This window comes from Atractosteus spatula, chromosome 8 (assembly GCF_055471065.1).
Source record: "Atractosteus spatula isolate fAtrSpa1 chromosome 8, fAtrSpa1.hap1, whole genome shotgun sequence".
In the NCBI taxonomy this organism is placed as follows: Eukaryota; Metazoa; Chordata; class Actinopteri; order Semionotiformes; family Lepisosteidae; genus Atractosteus; species Atractosteus spatula.
The window spans coordinates 36,826,949-36,846,507 of record NC_142713.1 but is presented as its reverse complement, the minus strand read 5'-3'; the positions used below and the strand labels follow the sequence as shown (position 1 = coordinate 36,846,507).

Genomic DNA, 19,559 nt, shown 5'->3' with positions numbered 1-19,559 from the left:
GAATTGTTAATTGATGCCTCAACATGAACACCTATGTTTTTTCGAAGTACTGTACCAACTACAAGCTCAGCCTTTCCAGTTATGTATTTGTAGTTGACATTTTGGATACCTACTGTACTGTACATGAGTTACTTTGTACTCTGAGTACCTGTCATCCTGCAGGTTTGCATAATAGTTTGTTAATACTCTTACTTTTGTATTGTTTACAAACTTCATTATTTCACTAACTACACCAGAATTTAGATCGTTGTTATAAATTAAGAATAGCAGTAGTCCTAGTGTTTAATGAATAAATAAATATGTTCTACTGGGCCAAATAAAAATAATATTATTATTCTCAGAACCTGAAGAAAAACCTCCCTGTTTTGTCCTGCTAAGTTTCCTTTAAATTGATTTTTCCTTTAAGAAGATTAAAGAGAACTGTAGTTTGAGCTGTAAATACACCAATTTTGGTCATCATAAACCAGAGCTATTAAAATGCTTTTGCAGTTGTTTCTGCATTGATAAGATAGAAGGGAAATCACTACATAATATCCTGGTGTTCTGGTTGAGAGATTTTAAATACATATATTAAACTGACTACTTTTTTATCATTTATATGTCACACAGAATGATCTAAATTTAACAGAATTTCTGGTATTGTAATAAGGCAATAATTCAGATAGGGAACACTTGATTTTTCTCATGTATTTGATTGGCTAGCATGTTAGAAAAGGTATGAGCCTCTTTTCTTGTATAGAGATTCAGATTTAATGTATTGATCTGAAAATGTACAGCAGGATTTTTGTTAATATTACTTCTTTGTACCACCATTAATGACATGTTTCATTTTTGCATTACATGCTTCAGTTAAAATCTACCTAAACATTTTACCACTTGACTGGATTTTGTTCTCTGTATTGAAAAACACACTGATATTACTGGTGAAGAAATCTGAGTCACAGTTTTGAATAAAAATACTCTTGCTTTTGGAGTTTCTATACATTTTCCTACACATGTACTGCAAAAAAACATATACACTGAGGAAAGTGGATAGAGACAGTCACGTCTGGAAGAAACAGTAACAGAGAGATAACAGAGAGTGATAAAGTAAGTTCTACCTGTGAAAATGGCATACTGTACAATATGTGTAATATAAACATATATCATATAGCCCAGTTGGACAGCTTCAATCTAAACTTCTGAGTTAAGTACATATTTGTTTCTGAATTTAAAGGGTCACGAAATTAGTAAAAATACTAGTCATGCCTAACCATGTGCCACCCCACCAATGACATTTAAAAGACAACTTGGGGAAAAAAAAACACATGACCAGAGATGACAGATTAACATGTCATTCTCTTCTCTGTGGATGAGCAGTGGGACGTGTATGTACACAGTAGCTAACCACCTGTCATTCAGTACTGGAAATTTGTTCGACAGCAGTCTTGTACCATCACGAGGCTATTATCCACCCTGACCACCTCAGGTGGTTCAAGAGTACATAGGCAGTGGCCTGACAGTACCCACTAACTCTGTCATAGAGTTTGTTGTGTCTCTAGCTTTGCCTCAAGTTCTTCCCAGATTCTGGACCCAGCTTCATCCTGATTTCGTTCTCTGGATTCTCCTCTGGTGCTTCATACCATGTCTCCTGATTTTTGAACTGTGCTTGTCCCTGTTTATGACTCTAGACTGTGTTTGCCTGGACCGTGCTTACCTGTGCTTCCCTTCACTATGCCAGCCAGGCTTCTTGCTGCTAACAACGTGCTAATGCACAAATGTCCTGTGTTTATCTGCTTGCTCTTGGGTTTATTATATGAAAACATATCACTGCAATGCTATCTCCAACAATGACACATTACATACAAATCACAGATTTAACACACCATGGCTGTAACCTGTTTTGGTCTGACATGGTGTCATAGATTTCCAGGTGTGGTTCTTTGGTATACATGTTCTTAGTGCATGGCAACACTTTACCAGCCAGAGAACTCTACACATGACTTATTCACGTGTCAGGAGGGTCTTTCTCTTTTATCTGCAAGATATTCAGTATTAAGAGTTTCCTCTCAAGGGAAATTAACTAATACACTAGAAAAGTGAAGAGGTAACCGGCCATTATTCATTTGGCCTACAGCAACTCGTCCCAAGTAAAATTAAAGACAATTTAAAGGAAACTCCAGAAATGTTTCAGTAAAACATTCAGAGGAAAATCTTTTGGCAATCACAGGATTTTTGTTGTTGAAAAAGTCTATAATAAACAAAGTTAAATAACAATCTGTCGGTTGCATAATTTCATTTTTCTTTTTATGTAAGAAATGTTAATGTCTATTTAAAGTGGTCTTTATGTCATTAGACTTACATCCAGCTATAGCGCTAATGAGTGGAGATCAATACTTCACTGTTTAGTTTCATTTTGAAATAGTGGCATTTTACGTAATGCTGATGAGAAATGTGTCCTTTTTCTTGCAAAACAAGTTTTTTTCTGTGCTGCAGTCCAGTGTGTTTCTGTGCTTAAATTCTAGTGTGGTGGATTGAAAATTAAGGGTTATCATTACAGGCATGGTACATGTTACATTCATACAGGGATCTGTGTTTTTTAAAAAATCTTTTTTTTACAATCTGAAAAAGTAAGATGCTTTTTCTTATTTTTATACCTAGTAATACGTGTTGTGTCTTTGTCAATTTCAAAGAAATAGAAAAAAGGAAAAAGGACAATTACAGTGTCTAATGTATATTTCTAGTGTATATTATTATGTGTATTCACAGAACAGGATTTATTAAATTTAAATCACATTTAAACTTTAATGTAGCGTTCTAACCAAGCGGAAAACACCTAGCTTGAAGTCTTGGAATCTTAAAATGTGAGTTAGAGAATTTTATTCTGAATTCTCATTATAGTGAATTTTTCTGTAAGTGTGAACATTGAATCTTGTTGTCATAAATAACTACTCTTATAAGGTGTAGCAAGCAGACTTGCAGAGAAACTTTATTTCTAAAACATTGGACATCAGTTATTAATTATGGGTTATTTTTTCCCTTTTAATAATGACTTCTTGTTTCATTTTGATTTTTAATATATTTTCAGAAAGAAAGTGGAATTTAGCAAGATAACATGCATCAAGAATGCACAAGGTGTCAGTTGGTATACTGCAAGGCACCACGATATCATGGACAACAGCACATCATGTTTTTTTTATATTTTTTCAAATAATCTGATGAAGGACTGTATAAAACTGCCAGGTGGCGCAGTGAAATCTTAGTTCATGAGCTACGTGTGATTGAAGAAATTGGTACAGTATTTAAATTTTTATTTTTAAAATTTTAATTATTGTACAAAACCAGAGCAGCATCGATAGAGATGTCTAGTCCACACACAAAACCTCTAATTTATTTTAGTTTATTTTCCAAAACTGAAAAACATGATAAATGAGCTAACACTGAGATTTTTTTGTTCAAATCATGTAACCCAGAACACAAATACAACCTGTAGTGGGGAACTAATTCACAGTTGCTTACAAATGTTTAAATATTTAGAGGTTTCAATCTAACATTATATCATTATAAACTGCTAATTAAACAGAACAAATAGATTACAATGCCTGGTCACCTTACACATTTTAGACTTACATTTGTGAATACCCTCCTCCCTTCACCTTGCATTTTACAATATCTGGAAGAACTAAAAAAAGTCTGTTAATTCAATTATTGCACATTTGTTACATCAGCTCTTTGATCCAGGCCTTGCTGATTACTGTGATGAGTTCTAGCTCAGTGGTCTGTTTTATTTCTTTCGAATGTAGTTTTTAAGGGAGTGCCAAACTGTCTTTGACAGATTTAAATCAGGGGTTTCTGCTGGCATTTTCACCCAGTTTATTCCCTCTTCTTTAATACTAGACATTGCTGCTGATCATTGTCCTGAATGAAATGGTGTCTGAAACCATTATGTTCCCTGATGTGTGGTGCAGCTTGTTACTTGGCTCTCACTTCTTCAAAGAAGTTATGATCCATAATTCCTTCACAAATGAAAAGTGGTCCTGGGCCACTTCTTGAAATAACCCCCCAGACATGGACCTACACTGGATGTTTGGGCTTTGGCATATCTACTCTTTGTATGGAACAACATGGTTGCAAACTGCTCTAAATTCATAGTTGTTTCATCGAGAAAAGCACATTGTGGAAAGTTTCTCCTTCTTCCATCTTTTTAAGTTCTTTGCCAGACCCTTTTTTTCTTTATTTTATTCCCTTACAATGGAGCATGTATTTTTTTTATGTCTTCATCCAAGCCTTCTTCACAGTCTCCTTATCAATGTCAACCTCATGTTCACATCAAGGTCTGCCAGCAGGTGTCTTGGGATATGAGCCACCATTCTTTAACCTGTGATTGTGTTAATGTCGCACACAACATGACTTCAGCAGTGAATTCATTCTAAAAATAATTGACTTTAGGTAGTGACACTGTGAGAGCTCAGAGCCTGCGAGTGATTGCAGCTCCCAAATAGCAATAGAGGTAGGGAGCGCTGGACTCCTCACATGAGCGCATCCCCCTTATGAGTTAAGAACTCTCTGTGTTTAGACATTTAAGTCTGATGAGATATATTGTAGCACTTTTGCATTTTGTTAAATCTTATTCCTAACTTCTTCAAAGAACAAAAGGTTATGAAAAAATTGCCCTTGAAAGTTTTAATAAATATAGCAGAATAGATTAGCAATCTTTTGACTGTGTAAATGGTTATCAGTGACTCCTTGCAAGCACTGTATGTGCTCTGTGGAAGATCTCATAAGCAATTTAGTTTCATTGTAAGACTGGTAGGAGCTTAATACATGTAGGCAATAGTACCTTAATATCTTTGTACAAGGAACAGGGATCCTCAATGTCTGCAAAGGTGGTTTACAAAATGTTTGAAGCGTTATTGGAAAACATCCTTCATTTCTTGGTAAGGATTAAACTGTGACACCTCACTGGTTCTATTCTTATTGTATATGAGTTTAATCCAGAGGTTTCTAATATATATTTCACTACATTACAAGCACACTAAATCAGCTCAAACCACATGGGCCTTGCCTTTTGTACTAGAAACCATGTTCTCTAGTGCATTGTCCATATACTATCTTGGGTTTATTTTCTGTTTCCTTTACTACCGTAAATCCAAATTGATTTACAAATACATTTATTTTTGAAGAGGTCTTATATTATTTAAGGAGGATTATTTTCTTTTTATTACAGGTCAAGAATAAATCAATACAGAGGAATTATAATTTTAAAATGGTATTTAATGACTGTATCTTAATCATAAATCATACATATCTGATGGCACTGTCTAAAATGTTTGTAAAGGAAATATAATTCTTTTAATTTCTGTGTGAGGATAAATTAATAAATAAAAAAAACATTATACATTATACATCTGCTCATCTTAAAGCGCTCTATCAGCATACTTTTGACATCATCCGCGATATCAATAATTCTATGAGTGACTGTGTCTTTTGCCAACGGTAAACAAAGTTCTTCACAAGTGCGTGGCTTACCTGCTTTAGCAGTCCGTAAGCTTGCATTTTTCCCCGTTTCCATGTCAGGAGTTTGTCTCAGAAGTTAAGACGTTTTTATTTCATGCGCATGGGAGCGAACCACAGAGATGCTCAGTGTATTTTTCTCAAATTAACCTAGAACAGTTTTTAAATATTTTTCTGTTATCTATCACGCTTTCCTGTGCTCACAAGCTTGCCAGCTTTCGTAGTACGCATTTCTGTGCTTTCCTGTGCTTACAACATTGGCATTGTTCCAAAATCACGCACATTCTCCTACCTCCCTATTTGCTGGAGATAACTTTTTTAAAATACAATTGGTCACTTGCATTCATAGCACGCATTCCTATAGAATGGTATAGAATTACATTGTAGCTCTTGTGTCCACTCAAGTATTAGCACGTGCTGTGTCATAGTACGTACTGTAGGCTGCGTATTCGACACAAACTAATTTTATTAAAATAGAAAATATGAAAACCCGTCCCAATTTTTTAGTGCACACAACAAAGTTCCGGGGTCATCTGGCATACCACCTGGCAGCGCTCCACGTACCACAACTGGTACGCGTACCACAGTTTGAGACCCACTGTGATAGAGCAATGAGGAGTTATAAGGAAAGGCTTGTTAATGCTAAATTCAGTGATAATACAATTTGGATAATTTTTTCTTAAAAACATTCACCGAATATGATTTGAAGAATAGTTTTGGTAGATCTTGTAGATTTTTTTCAATCCTAAATATTTATGGTATTTACAGTATAACAAAGTATGTATGGAATCATTCATCTCCTGATGTCTTTCTTAATTGGAACTTTTAAACCAATTTGGCTACAAGTTTTCTAGACTTTGATTTGCCCATTTCAAGAATTAATTTGTTTTGTACTTCAGGCATCCATGTTTATTTTATCACATACTACCTTTCTTAAATATCTCATTCCTTCGTATTTATTTTCTCTAAAACTGTGAATAAATGTTGTTTCAGAATTTACTACTGCCGAATCAGGCTGCGATCACTGTTCCCCAGTGGTTCTCTTACTTTATCACTGTAATTAGCAAAGATTAGGTAACCTTCCCTGTTGGATTCCTAATAAATGGTTAAGGTTAATATTATAGAATATAATGATAAAGAATACCAGTATAATGTGTTTAGCATGCTCTCTGAATTCCCAGAAAAGTATTTTCTGCGATTCACTTAGATGTTCAGTTTATTTGTTTTTCTTGACAACAGTATTTTCTTAGCTATTCATTGAAATGTACAGTATAGAAATTAAACATTTACTTAATTGTAATTCTAATAATATTGAATTATATTCATCTACTTTGTATTTGTTTACGAAGGGTCATGCACATAGTATTTTATCATTTAAGTAAGTACAGTATAAGTAAATATTATTTAATGATAGGTATTTAATATTATATTTTTAATAATGAGACCTTTCCCCTGCTTAGCTAAATTCTCTGTGTATATTCTCTTTATTCAAATAATACAATTAAGATTTTCCTAAGCGTACAGTTTTTAGAAGTTCATGCAGATTCATACAGGTAAGCAGATCTCTACCCTTTTTTTCCTCTGGTTGCTTTGGACTTGTATTTATTCTTAAATCATGTGAATATCTATTATTGCATACAGACAGAGACAACTCAACTTATTGTGTGATTCATTAAGGTAATTTTGTACACCTAAATTAATTAATTCTAAGCCAATGACTTTGAATACTTTTACAATCACAACTTTTCCATTTTTCCAACAGGGTTATATTCAGGGTTGTGGGGGAACAGAAACCTATCATGGCAGGCAACTGGCACAAGGTGAAATGCACCCTTGATGGGACACCAATCCATTGCAGGACAAACACAGACATAGACATGCACACACTCACACCAGGGACAGCATTTACCAGAAGCTTATTAACCTGCCAGTGTGTCTTGATACTGTGGGAGGAAACATGAGCACCAGGAGGAAACCCACACGAATATGTGGAGAACGTACAAACGTCAAGCAGATAGCACCCCAGGCATTGAACCCAGGCCCCCAGCACTGCAAGATAACAATGCTAACCACTGTGCTTCCATGCTGCATTATTATTGTTGCTTTTATTGTTGTTAATGTAGTTATTAGATTAATGTTTAATCTCAATTGAAGTAAGCAGATAAATAAAACAATTTAAATGCTGCCGGTTGTACCTTAAGATATATACAGTAATTCCAGTACATTCTGATACATACTGTACAGTAGTTTATTAAAAAAAAACATTCCAATTAACACTGCTATCAAATGTTTTTACAGATTTGCTGTTTAATCTAAGACATTTATTAAATTATAACTTTGACCCACCTTCTAATTGCAATTTACAAAACGAATGATTCATGCCTGGTTTGTGATTGCCAGAGGCCTCTTCCTCTAAAGCATCAGAAAGTTGCCATTAGACATTTGGCGTAGACTGCATGGTAGACATGTTAGTTGAAGCTTAGATTTGACCCAGATCAAATATAGATTCAAGAAATTGAGGGATAATTTATAATAGACATGATACACATTTTTAGAAATGTGTTCAATTCATCAGTCACTTCCAGATAATTGCATTCTGTCATGCTCTCCGTAGCCTGAGGGCGATCCTACTCTGTCCTGTCCCTAGTTTCCTGTGCTTTGCTGTCCTTCTGTATCTCTCTCTCTGGGACTATATATTTCCGGATCTCTCATTCACTTTCGCTCAGCATTGACGTTCGGATGTCTTGAAACCCGCCTAGTACCAGGTCGCCCCACGTCCTCTGCCTGAGGGCATTGGTTTCTATATGACTCCTGAACTGCTGAGTCCGGGCTAATTCCCCGTTCCGCCACTACGCATAGGGTCTTTTTCACTCTCCTGCCTTTCCATGGTTCGTCCCTTCCGACATCTGTGACACATTCAGTGCAGAGATGACAATGAGTTTTGATTAGATTAAATAATAATGCACTAATGCATATCACTAAGGATCACAAAGCAATGAATACCTGTTGTGGGAGAAAGAGTTTTTGACTTTGATTGAAAACCCTTAGTGCTTGTACCATGTTGTGATTATTTTCTGAAAGTGAAGTGTTACTGTATTTTGTATTGGTGTGGTGGTTTGGCAGATCTGGGGTACTGGCATTGAACCAGGTTTTGATAGTAGGCCTGAGTGAAGTTGCAGTAGTCTTTCTCTGAGCGCTTAGGTTTCATCCCTATTCTCAAAGACTTTCTGACTAGATTTGGCGATCTCTTCTGAATTGTGTCCTTTGTGATCCTATAAGCACAGTGGTCATGCAGCAACACTCCCACCAGGTACCTGTGGCTTCCAGTATGACCAGCTTGTCCTCAGCCTCACCAGGAAAAAGAGGCATCTAGATGAAAGATTTGTGGTGATCATTTCCTTTCTTTTTTAAGTGGAATATGTCACATTACATTTTTGAACAATTAAAAGATCGGAATTTAAACTTGTTTTTTCACATATATCAGTCGGTGTTATATTTCCTGCTGAATCCAATGGCTCAGATTATTCTAAAAATTAAAATATAAAGGGTACCTTTTAGATTTACAGAGTGATTTTGTATCCTCCATCATATTTTGAACATGCACCTTTATGTGAACACTTTATAGCTGGGTATTGTGTATGATGCATTGTGAATTGAAATAGAATTCTTGCATGTTTAAATATGTTTGTTTCGTCAAACACACAGTTAGAGAACGTCTTCAATGACTGCAGTGTTTAAAAAAGAGAAAGGAGATGGTTATCTGCTCAGCAGTGCATTGGATTGAAAATATGGCATGAGAATTTCATAGCTACTGTGAATTCCTGTGTTTCCCTTTCTTTATTAACTAATTATTCCAGATAAATGTACAATTTCAACAATAACAAAGTTGAATATTGATGAGACAGTGTTGGAGGGGGCTGTGTACTCAGGTACTCTCTATTTTACTTTTACGGAAAATTATGAACAAATGGTACAGGTTCCATACAACACATATGAAAACTGTTTTATATACAGTATATATAAAATGAAATGTAGTTTCTGGGAAGCCAAAAAAACTTTCAATATTCAGTTAAACTATTATTTATCATATCCAGTAACCTTTACATGTGTTTGTTCTAGCACTTTCTGTTTTAGAGATGAGGTTTTACAGATCTTTTTTATCATTAGCATATATTTTACCATAAATAAGAGGTCATTTCACCAGGCAGAACTTGAATATGTCTCACTGATCTGTTGATGGCACAATCGGAATATAAATGAAGTATGCAGTGTGAAGACAATTAAATAAACAGGAGCTGCCTTGAGCCTCCAAGCTGTGCTCTGCTGATTTCTTTTCAGCTCTGAACTTAAACTACCTCAATTAATATCAATATCTGTCTGTAGAATTCTGAAATTGAGTACATAAGTTAATAATGAAAAGTAACAGGAAATTGCAATGAGGGAGCCAAATGTGGAAAACATTTATTGGAAGTGGTGCAGCAGCTTGATTTTTTTTCAAATAAATAAAATTGGTTTAAAATGTGGTGGGAGTGTTTTAATTTTAGTTTTTTTTTTTTACTTGTGATCCACAAGCTGCCCTTTCCACATTACTGCATTATTTAGCACAGCTGAATTGCAACTGTGTTTTTAATCAAGAGTGATTAAACTGAAATGTGTTTGTTAATGTCCCACTGTGAAAAACCTACAGTTGTGACACAATTGGAAAGATGAATGTCTTAAAATATCATTTCAATATGGAAAATATTTCACATGTGGAAAACGTTATGCAGTATTCAAAGTCATTAAGGCAGATGTAGTGTCCAAAAGAGAAAGACTTCTGAGCTATATGTTTGTACCTGTTCTAGGTATAATTATTCTAACATGAATCCATATACAGTATTCATTTTTAGTTTGCTTCTGCAGGTGAGAGTCATAACAACACTTAGACATCATTTTTTATACTTTCTGTGTTAAAGAATATATTCAGTCTGTACAGAAATACAGTATACTGTAAAGTGTGCAGTATATTGTTATGCACGTGGTTGTTTTAAAAGTGCCTATATTTATTAGAAATTAGAAAGCAAGGTCTCATATTTGGAACCAATTGCTGTGGTCTGATGAAGTAAAAATTGAAGCCTTTGGCTACAATTTACCAAAGGTTCGTTTGGAAAAAAAATAAACATTTGAAGAAAAGAACACATTGCCAACTATTAAGCATGGGGGTGGATCTGTTATGTTTTGGGGTTGTGTGGCAGTCAGTGGCACAGGAAATATTGCGCGGGTAGAGAGAAGAATGGATTCTACTAAGTATCAACAAATCTTGGTAGTTAATGCCCCACACTCAGTGAAGAAACTGAAGCTGATAAGAGGTTGGATATTACAAGACAGTGATTCAAAACATACCTCAATATCAACCATGAGCTACATTAAGAAACGAAAGATTAAGGTTTTGGAATGACCTTCATAGTCCCCAGACTTGAATATTATTGAACATATGTGGGTAGATCTCAAACATGCACTGCATGCAAGAGAACCTAAGAATATTTCTGAACTAGAAGTGTTCTGCAAGGAAGAGTGGGAAAAAGTTCCTAAAGCAAGAATAGAAACAGTCTTAGCTGGATACAAGAAATGTTTGGAGGCTGTGATTTCTGCCAAAGGGGTGTCCAAACTTTTTCACATGCCACTTTTACTGTTTTATTTTCTTCAATCTGTTAAATTCAGCAAATAAATAGTAACTGTGCATTAAAATTTGCAGAAATATGTCAAGTTTAAGTTTTTTTTTGCTGCAGAGGTTGTGTTAACTTCTTCTCACTTAAAAAATCAACAAAACATGTAATTTGGCCAGGGGTGCCCAAACTTTTGCATACTAGATAACTATACAGCTTCCTCTAATTCATTTTTGGTTTAGGAGGTTAATGTTTATTTTTGCAATTTTTAGATTCTTTTAAAAAACATTATGCCTCTGAACTATGCACTAACTACTGTACACTAATAGTGTTAGATCTCTAATTGTGCACAATTAAAGGTGTACTTTTAAAGTACCCTGGTGCTCTTTGTTTATTATAGGAAATCCTCTTCTTCTAGGGGCACCAATATTTACAGTATAAACTACTTTTATTCAAGATACTGTGATACAGGCTCACAGCTATTTTACAATAACCCTCCTCTTCTTTTAATTATTCTAGCAGTTATAATATACAGTAGCTTTTATGCAGTACTCTTTCCCTGAGCTAGCTTTAGGGTGAGAAATTCCCTTAAACCAATTTTTTTTTAATTTTAGTAGTAAGTACAGATATCTCTGGCTTACTTTGACATTTAGTTTTTGATAATATTGGGTATTGTTAGGTGCAACCTACTGTAAGTGTACACCAATGATGAATTAAAATTTTGTCTTGATTATGTTAAGTGTTGGTAAGTGTTACTTCTTTTAACACATTATCTGTGCCGTTCTAAAGGGATGTGCTATTTCAGAATAATAATATTTAAATCAGTATATAATACAAAGAGGTTCTTGGCTGCAGAAAGAAAACGATAGGGTTAATTACTGTACATTCTCTCATTATAATGGCATAAAACAAGAAATCCATAATTATTTTTGCATAGATAACTGCATTTCACATAAAAGTATAAATGAGCTCATTTTATTACAGCATCAGTAATGTACATAAAAATACGTAAAAAAATATTATTTAATTCAAATGATCAGCCTAAAGCATGATGTCTGTTGCTTCACCAATTTAAACTACTGAATAGTCATATTGCAGATGGTGTAGATCACTAACATGTTGGTGGTTTATACACATTTTTAATAGTGATGCCATGTAGTCTCACTTCTACCGATAGATTGTTATTAATGATATTTCAGTTATCAAGGATTTTCGAAGTGTCTATGCTAAGCAATATGTAAGAGAAATCCTCAGATCCAGATCTCTTGACAAAAGCCTTCCATGAAGGTTGTTGTATTGCTCCCACAACATTAACTGTCCTCCTTGGACTAAATAATTCTTCAGAAAAGTATCAGTGCTTGACTCCTGTCTACTAACTAGTAAGCACAACTAGAGCATCTAGTTATCTAATGTGATAGATATTAGACTCACACCTATTGAATGAGAGAAATGCTAGGAGAGCTGAAGGAGCTCTGTTGTACTTCAACAAAAAACATTAACACCATCAAGAATAAGATGCAACATTGGAAGGGCATTAAAATCCTGACATATGTGATGAAACACCATAAAGAATCAATGCTAAAGGACGTATTGCTGTGAACCATTTGTAAACTGATTTACCACATAAATGGGAAGTTCAATAAAGCCACTAATATGTCTGCAGAAAGCCTAAACGTAAATTTTGTGGGTGACAGTGCCTGCCTGACACATTCACCTGCAATCAATAGCACAGTGTGAAACTGTGTTGAAAGTCTTGATCATTAGCAAAAGCTGGCTCACATATTTCTCAGATCCCTTAAGCAAGAGAAAGACATATCAAAGAAATAAATATGTATCACCTCTTTGTACTGTATAAGGCACAATTTCCCAAAGATAATGCAGAACCACACAGTCAAAAGTGGTTTATGCAGTACTACACAATGCAAATTAAATTGCTATGACCCATGTTGGAAACAATATATACTCACACACATGAAGAAACCTGGTAATAAGATTCTCAAGCATAGTATTTTGTCTTTGCCAGCTCCACATCACCAAATCTCTTGTCCAGCTTCATGAGACATGACCATCTTCTCTTTGAAACCCTTACTGTGCAGTAAGGTACACTATTTTATATACAGTTAGATATTGTATATAAATTTGTATCTATATTTGCCATAATGAAGTAATAATGCACAAAATCCCCATTTGTAAGACTTTAAATCCCTTAAGCATTCATTAAGCATCTTAAAATTAAAAAAAGAAACAAATGTTGACTATTTCTAAACATCATATGATTCCTTGCTGTCAGCAGGAAAACAACTGTAAACCTAGTACATCTGTACATCTATGTAGCAACAATTAAAAAGGAGTTTGTGATTCATAGATAAACCATAATGATCTTTTCTGTGTTTGCTATCAGTGTCTGAGCCACAGAAAACCTAGTTTTCTCAGTTTATTCTGGTGAACACATGCTTCATCAGAGATTTGCTTTCTCTCTTCCCGTTTCCTTTTCAATTTTTTTTCAGTTTGATGTCTCTTAACAAATGTGCCCCTGCACAACCAAGCTATATCAGTAATGGCTCCTCAATGTAACTGGGGTCAAAAGGGAAGGATCCAAGATACATGAGCAGGTTCTTGCTGACCTATACAGTACCTGCATTGTAATAGGTCATATTTCAGTTCTTGTGTCTTTGACAAATCGCCTCGCTCTAAAAGCCCTGTCCAAGGTGCTGAAATCTTTCATGATGTATGGGCATGTCTACCTGATAAATTCTCATGTCAGCCTGTGTGTGATGGTGATTCATCAGGTTTGTGATTTTTGTGTTAGGAATACATATTGGATTTGTAATGAAACAAATTTAATGTAATCCCGTGTCTCTGGACTCTACAATTGTAAACTTTTAAACTTCTGTCCTTCTACAGATCATTAGCAGATATAAACATCCATTCAGTATGTTCACTTGCTAATTTTGAAAACAAGATCTCAAGGAGTAATACAGTTAGATTGGCTTTTTCCTTTCTATTGATACCTTTGTGCACTATTTTTTGTAGGACAAGTTTAAGATATTTAAACAGTTTCATAGCTGCTAAATATAGAGATATACTTATTATTAAAGCAATACATTCTGTGCCACAAGTAATATGAAATAATGATATGAATGATGTTGTTGATGCTGTTATTGCTGTCATCATCATTTGTATGTAATGTATACCCTCCCTTGTTAGTATGTTTGGATGTGCCTGTTGGAAAAGGAATAAACATTATTGATACATTATTTATATTGATGGTTGGAGATGACAGTGAACTTCGTCACATAAAAGTGATGAAAAGCTTTATCACTTTTTGCTATCTTTTTCAGTTTTGAGAATATTTTCATAAATATTTTTAATTGTATTTTTTTAATGCTGTCAACTAATTTATTATGTATTTATCAAGCTGATCTTGTGCAATTGTGCAAATGCTACTGAAGGAACACAAATAATAATGACATTTAAAGTCACAGTTTTAACTTATTGTGCAATATTTGAAAGAAAATAAGTAATTTTTGTCACTGCCTATAGGAGCCATTCTCATGTTCTCAGGAATGGACATCTGTTTTCCAGTAAAAATGCTTTATTTTTTCAGTGACAGGTACAACATTTGCCTGCCTTTTCTTTCATTCACTACCACCAGCTATTTAAAGAGGGAAAAGTATGAAGACACACTACAAGCAAAATGTGCTTGTTTAAAATTTCAAAACATTTCTCCTAATGTTCCAAATCACAATGAAAAGCACGTGTGGGGAATGAAGGTAAAAAATAATATTGTTTTATATTACTCTGAATTGCAGATAATACATAATTTAAATTTGTTCTACTTCTATATACAGTACATTGTTTGCATCAGATTGCCGTTTGTGATATGAATAAAATATCATAAAACATAACATACTCAATAAACATATACCTTGATAATTTTATGATATTAGCTTTAGATAAATTCAAACAGAATGAGATACAATTTAGTGCCATTAGCTAGACTTGTATATAAAATTCCTAAATGCTAAAAATGCAGGGCATCAGAAAAAAATGACATATTCTTTAAAAAATAAAAGTTTTTCAGTATTCAGTATATTGTAGTCTGTTTAAGATTTGTATTTCCAATGAGTTTATTCTTTTTTTTGGCAATAAGCATGTACAGTACACATCCACCCTGACTTTATACACGTACTGTATGCGGATGTATTCTGCTGAAGAATAGTAGATGTTTTCAAATTAACATGAATCCTGAATGAGAAAGTCTGCGATGTATTGTATCCTGGAAATAGACAGTCACTAAGGGGTTTATTCACAACACTTTACCCTATTTGTTTCATACATTAAATGTCAAAAAGTCTAGCTACTGAAACATGACTGCACTTTCACTTGCACATGTTTTTTGCAGTGAAAATGCATGGAAACACATTTCAAGTACCTACAGTAGATGGGTGTAAAGGAATGGGAAGAGGAAAAGCAACCAGTCAGGTTTGCTCTGTCTGGGAACTGTGGGATGACCGAAAGAAAATAAAAGATGAAGAGTCATTTGAATACTCTGGAATGTAAGGCCTCAAGGGCACACAGCTGCACAACTGAATATCTCACAGTCAGCCCTCAGCTGTTATGAAACTACTAATGTCACCAATTTACAGTGTAGTGGACTCTCAAGCAGTGCAGTCCACTATCACAGTAAAACATAATATAAGGTTACTGGGCTGTGCATTATAGACTGCAAAATCCTGCACACCATCAGGAACAGCATGTACAATACTTATATAACAATATAAAAAGATTACAAAGGAGATGAGGCTATCCAGCTTATTTGCTAGTAGCTAATTGATCTGTACATCTCATCCAACTGCTTCTTGAAAGAAGCTAAGAATATTGACTACAACAGCATAGCTACTGTAGGTAGCTTGTTCCAGTTTCATAGAAATCTTTTTGTACTGAAGTGTCTCCTTTCCTGTTGTAAGAGAGCTTCCCAACAGTGCCATTGGTGTTCTCTGGTTTGTGTTTTACTGTTGATTTTGAAGAATCCTTTTGGTTTAAAGTGTGGATGTTGTTCAGAATTTTGAATACTTGAATCAGGTCCCATTGCAGTCTTCTCCATTGAGGACTAACACATATTTTCTTTTAACCTGTCAGAGTAAGACATTTCTATAAACCTGGGAATTACAGTTAGATATTCCCATAATGCCACAGATGTGACAGTCGATCAAGTATATGCTGTGCCAGCCTTTACTGCTAGATTAGTGCAACAATATCAGTTATATGTGCGTTGATAACATCAATGAAGTACAATGGTTCAGTCATTATTTAATATTCCTATGACCTATAATATTGAGAAGAAGAATATTATCAGGCTTCAGTAATATTTCCTTTTATGGTGTTATCATGGAATCACCCTTACTTGTACAACTGATCTTCATATTTATTGTGCCATTGATTGCACGCTATATCAAGGTCATTTTGGAATTTGCTCACTGTGACAGTTGGTGAGTATTTACCCAAACCTTACCTTGGTAAGCACAATTTTATATTAACCTCAAAAAACCAACACAGTGCAGTATATTTAATTCAACTTGTAGGGAAAAATAATGTAAATTAACATTTAATATAAAAACATGTCAGCAGACCCAAGAGGTATATTTTATCACATACTAAAAAAAATCATGATAAAAAGAAATGCATGGCACTGTAAGAATGCAATTGCACCATTTTAACTACCCCTAGCAGAGTTTCTCAAATGCTTCAAAACTACAATTTCCACTTTTTAATAGATTCATTTGATATTTGTCCTAGGGTGTGGATAAATGTGCTGTTACTCTGTCATCTATATCAATTTGTGTACAGTGCCTTGTAGACTTATTCAAAGCTTGCACAGTTTTCCTACTATTGCTTTAAAGCTTGCACTCATGACAATAATTAATATTTGTTGTATACACCACCTAATCTACACAGAGGAAAAAAAAGAAGTACATAATTAATATTAAAAAAAAGGGCAGCACAGTGGCACAAAGGTTAGCATTGGTGCTGAGCAAAGCTGGGACACTGTGTTCAATTCTGGACCTGGAGTGCTATCTGCGTGGAGCTTATATGATCTCCCAATGTCAACATGGGTTTTCTCGCACAGACTAAAAACATACTTTTAGGTTAATTGGTTTCTTGGAATATTGGCCCAGGTCCTGTATGAATATGTGCATGTGTGTGTCTGTGTGTGCACTGCATGCAGTGTGTATCATGTCTTGCACCCGTTGCTTGCTAGGATAGGCATCCGGCTTCCCAACCAATCCTGAGCTGGGTAAAGCTGTTAGAAAATGGAAAAATCGAATAGTCATGATTACATAAGTATTCAAAGTTGTTGCTGTAGCAATCCAAAATTAATTTAGGTGTGCTGTTCAAAATTACCTTAATGTGCCACACAATTAGGTGAGTGTTCACTGTCTGTGTGCAATAATAGTTTTTCACATGATTTAAGAATAAATACAATTATCTTTATGAGTTCCCTCAGCCAGAGAGAGAATTTCAAGCAAAGATTTAACCATCAAGACCAAGGATCATTCAAAATATCACAGGTGTAAAGTTGTTTGAAGGCACAGATCAGGAAAAAGTATTAAAAACATTTAAAAGGCCTTTAATATCTACAGTAATTGAGCAAAAGGAAGTCATTAATAAGTGGAAGGTATTCATACACTACCTACAGTAGATCATACTGTCCCTTCAATTTGTTCAATTTGTGTATAAGAAAATATCTTTAGTGAAAAGCACTAACTCATATCATAACATTAATGAGAGAGCTGATTGGACACAACTGCCTAAGTAATTTATTCTGTTGAATGTCAGACTTGGTAAAAATCTAGAAACAAAAACACAGAAAGTATCCAATATGCCCCATTTGTGTAGAGATTAACTCCATAATACTACAGTATGTGTTCTCAGGAGGACTCGCTGGCACTGGAGCCAGGTGCTCTTAAATGATGAATCAACTGTTTGTTCAGTTTGTTCATGTGTGGTGTAGATGTATACAATTTTGTACAACAGGCTAATCAATGAGATGGATAAAATGTGTTGATCTTGTTAGGAAGGTTTAGCTATAGAACTCTACTTGTAGTAGTTGTTGGTGTTCTGACTGCACAACCCCACATGGACCAAGCCCTGGGATCTCCTTTACTGTCCTTTCTGTGGGCTATTCCTGACATGATAGTATTCCAACAAGATCAACACATGGTCTCCTGCTGTTTATAAGATGATAAATCGATTGTAATGTTTTGAATGCTCTACTCACAAAATTTCTGCCAAACTGAACATGCTGTATGTGGAATAAGTTTGGAACAAGTGTAGCATTTAGGGCTCAGTGATCAGTTCTGGCTGTATGAGAGGAATGGTACAGAATCCCACAAGACAGCATCTGCAACCTGCAGTGCAACACATATATTACAAATGTACAGCTTGTATTTCTTCCAAAGGTGATAACACATGCTACCAGCCTATGACTTTCACATTAGACCTCCTGTTGATCAGACATGTTGATGACAAAGACTAGACAAGCGTAATGAATTTATTTGTGTCTGTTTAATCAAATGTAAGTGCACCTGCTGATTTTTGTTTGTCATTTTCCTGATGTTTTTTTTGATGCTCTCTACACATATATTTCTAATATTGCCCCAGGAGATTTGACTCAATGAATAAAAAACTCAAACTCTTTTTACCCATAGTATTCAAGCAATTAACCACCTTTATATGGCAGATATGTTAATAATAAACTCTTGAAAATCATTATTATCAAGATAAGTCTGTTTGGTTGAGATTAAGATGACATTTTCAAAATAATGTTTCTTTCATAATTTAGAAGACATTTTAGAATCACATTGAAAGGTAAATCAACCTCCCAAGGCCCTTTTGGAAATAAAACTATTTCCAGAGCAATAAATGAAGATTATATTTTTTCTCTTACTATGCATCGATCACAGCACACAGTATCAGAACCAGGGGTAGGACTATAGAGGTACTATGGCCTGAGTGTTGTGCCAACCTAATTCCCCCTGTAGGACAGACAAAAAGCTGTGGATGTGAAAAAGAATAAGGAAAGTTATGACCGTGTTGGAGAGAGGAGGGCAGAAGGACTAATAGAGAATCTGCTTAAGAAAAAAAAACAACTTATTTATTCAATGGAATTATCCATTCAGTAAAAAGTAAGGGACTGATTTTTTATTTGATCCAAAGTGCTCCAAAGTGAAGTTACTGTATGTATTGGTTATGTTTATTTCCTATGTATGCTTGCTATACCTGTACCTGCTTTGCCAGTAGTATATAAATACAAACCAAAACCAAATGATGTATCAATCTATTCACGGACTACTCTCTATTGTGTCTGAATGTTCTCATTATATTAGTAGACCTTGTATGAGGTTTTAAAAATATGAC

General features: G+C 34.7%; 1 protein-coding gene across 1 annotated transcript in view; it reads left to right on the top strand.

Annotated features, from left to right (window-relative positions):
- The window catches only part of immp2l (inner mitochondrial membrane peptidase subunit 2), a 441,617-nt gene that overhangs the window by 238,426 nt on the left and 183,632 nt on the right, over positions 1-19,559 (top strand). The window lies entirely within an intron of this gene.